This window comes from Myotis lucifugus, unplaced genomic scaffold (genome assembly GCF_000147115.1).
Source record: "Myotis lucifugus unplaced genomic scaffold, Myoluc2.0 scaffold_8, whole genome shotgun sequence".
Classification (NCBI taxonomy): Eukaryota; Metazoa; Chordata; class Mammalia; order Chiroptera; family Vespertilionidae; genus Myotis; species Myotis lucifugus.
In genome coordinates, this window is record NW_005871056.1 from 14,263,581 (window position 1) to 14,266,304 (window position 2,724).

Below are 2,724 nucleotides of genomic sequence, written 5' to 3' on the forward strand. Positions count from 1 at the left end.
GTTTTTATTGTGTACAGCTCTAGAAGTAGCACACACACATGATTATTTTTATATATACAAATATTGGGATTTATATAATTATATGTTAATAGTATCTTATTAAGTTATAAAGTACAGTGAAATACATAAATCTTAGATGCACACCTTGATGCATTTTACCTGTTTATATTGGTGAAATCCCCAGCCAGATCAAGGTGTAGAACACTTCTGTTGCCCCCAAAAGTCCCTTGTGCTCCTCTGTAATAGATAACCACCCACATCCTCCAAAGCAACCACAATCTGACATTGTCACCACAGTGCAGTTTTGTCTGTTTTTAAACTTGTATAATGTGCTCATACAGTCCGTAGTCTGTGTCTAGTTTCTTTCACTAAATATAATGTTTTTGAGATGCATCCATGTTGATGTACTTCTCTATAGCCATTCTTTTTTAGTGCTGAATAGCGTTCCATTACATGACTATACCTCAATTTATTTATCCAGTCTCTGGTTGATAGACAAAGGCCAACTTATTGTAAGCAAAACAGACAAAGGTCATTTTGAATTTCAATGAACAAAATGTCAGGCTGAATGGAGGGAACCTTCGAGATAATCTGTCCCAACGTTTTTATTTTGTACGTGAGGCCCAGAGAAGGAAAGAGACTAGCCCAAGGTCCCACAGCTTTGCCAGGGCAGAACTGAGATCCAAACCAAGTCTTCTACTTCTCTGGCCAGTTGAAGCTTTTTTTTTTATTTTTTTTATTCCTCTTCATATATCATTGTACCTCTTAAACAATTGTGAAAAAATTAATCCTTTATTTCCTGAAAGGATATATTTATTTAGGCATATAAGTGGCAGGGAAGTGAGAGTCTGGTCTAGAGCAGCCGTGGGCAAACTACGGCCCGTGGGCTGGATCTGGCCCGTTTGAAATGAATAAAACTAAAAAAAAAAAAAGACCGTACCCTTTTATGTAATGATGTTTACTTTGAATTTATATTCGTTCACACAAACACTCCATCCATGCTTTTGTTCCGGCCCTCCGGTCCAGTTTAAGAACCCATTGTGGCCCTCGAGTCAAAAAGTTTGCCCACCCCTGGTTTAGAGTGTGTGAGAGACCATTTTCTCCCTATAAAGTTTGACACTTTCCTTGGCAAGAGCTGTAAGCCAGTGAAACCTCCAGCCTTGTTTTCCTGCTTTGCTCTCCCTGGGGTCCTATCTTAGTAAAGGAGGCCAGGAAAGGGCAAGGTCTGTGTGGTCTGGAGGGCTGGGCAGAGACAGTCTTGGGGTGGAGCCTCGGCTTGTCACTGAGCCCAGGGAGGGCTAAGCAGCAAGAAATAAGAAGGAGAGCGCTTCCAACTAGGTAACTCTGATGTTTTCTTTAACTTTTCAGGCCCCTCATGAGTGGGACCTCAAGATTTGGGATATCTGGAATAGAGGGAGGCGGCCAGTTTGCTGGACACCCTGGGTTGAGATCCCTTCTTAACTAGCTGTGAGGTCGTGGGTGAGAGGCATTTTCCTTCTCTGAGCCTCACTCTCTTCATCTGCAAAATGGGAGAGTCATTTCTATTGGGAAGGTCATGAGGATCCAATGAGATGACGGTGGGAGAACAGATGATTGGTCAAGTTGAATTTCTTTGCCCTTTCTCTAGTTGATGAATGAGAAGTGTCCAGGCCACTCCAACTAATTGAGCTGCTAAGTTACTGACCCCCACCTCCACCTCCTTCCTAGATCCAGGGCAAGCTAGGAAGCTTCCATGGGCATCTCCACAATTCATATCTGTCCAGCTCCAGGACAAAGGAGGCAGCCCAGCCTCGTGATGATGGAAGAACATGGCTTTTACTCTTCATGGGAAGCAAGGGGTATGACTCTGGGACTTTCCTGGGCTCAGGTGCTGCTTGCTGTGTGGCTTGGGCAAGTATCTTCTTTTCTCCAAGCATCTTCTGCTTTAACTGGAAAATGGGATTAATAATTTCCCCTATATTGCAAGATTATCACGAGGATTGAGTGAAGTAATGATTGCAAAGATCTCAACACAGAGCCAAGTTAAATGCAGTGGCTAAAAGGGTGGGGAATTCAGGATGAGTTTGAATCCCCTCTCTATCACCTCCTAGCTGTGTAACCTTGGAAAACTTGTAAAATGGGGATATGACTAGAAGACACCTCACAGAGTGGTTGAGAAGTACCAACAAGGTAACAGATGTGAAAAAAATAAAACAATTCGAAACCAACCAAGGGCCCTTGAATGGTAGGACATAGACATCATCTGAGCGAAATGACAATGGTTAAGGATTCACTACTATTCCTCAATCTCCCTGTCTACCAATCACACAGATAGAATTGAGCTTTAATCAGTTATAGCAATACTAGAGGCTCAGTGCATGAAATTCATGTAAGAGTAGGCCCTCCTTTTCCCGGCTGCTGGCACCGGCTTCCCTCTGGTACCCGGGACCTGGGCTTCCCTTGCAGCCCCAGCTTCGTCCGGAAGATGGTCCGGAAGGACATCAGGAAGGAAGGACACTGGTCTATTTAGCATATTACGCTTTTATTATTATAGATAGTTGAATTCTATACTACTATGCTGCCTCTTTTTTATTTTTAAAATTATTCTCTTTCTAGAAGGGAACAATGTGGTAATTGGAAAGAATGTGAACTTTGGGTTCAGACTGAGTGTTGAATCATGAGACCAGCTGTGTGGCACTGGGCAAGTCACTCCCCTCTCCGAACCTCACTTTCCTCATCTGGAAA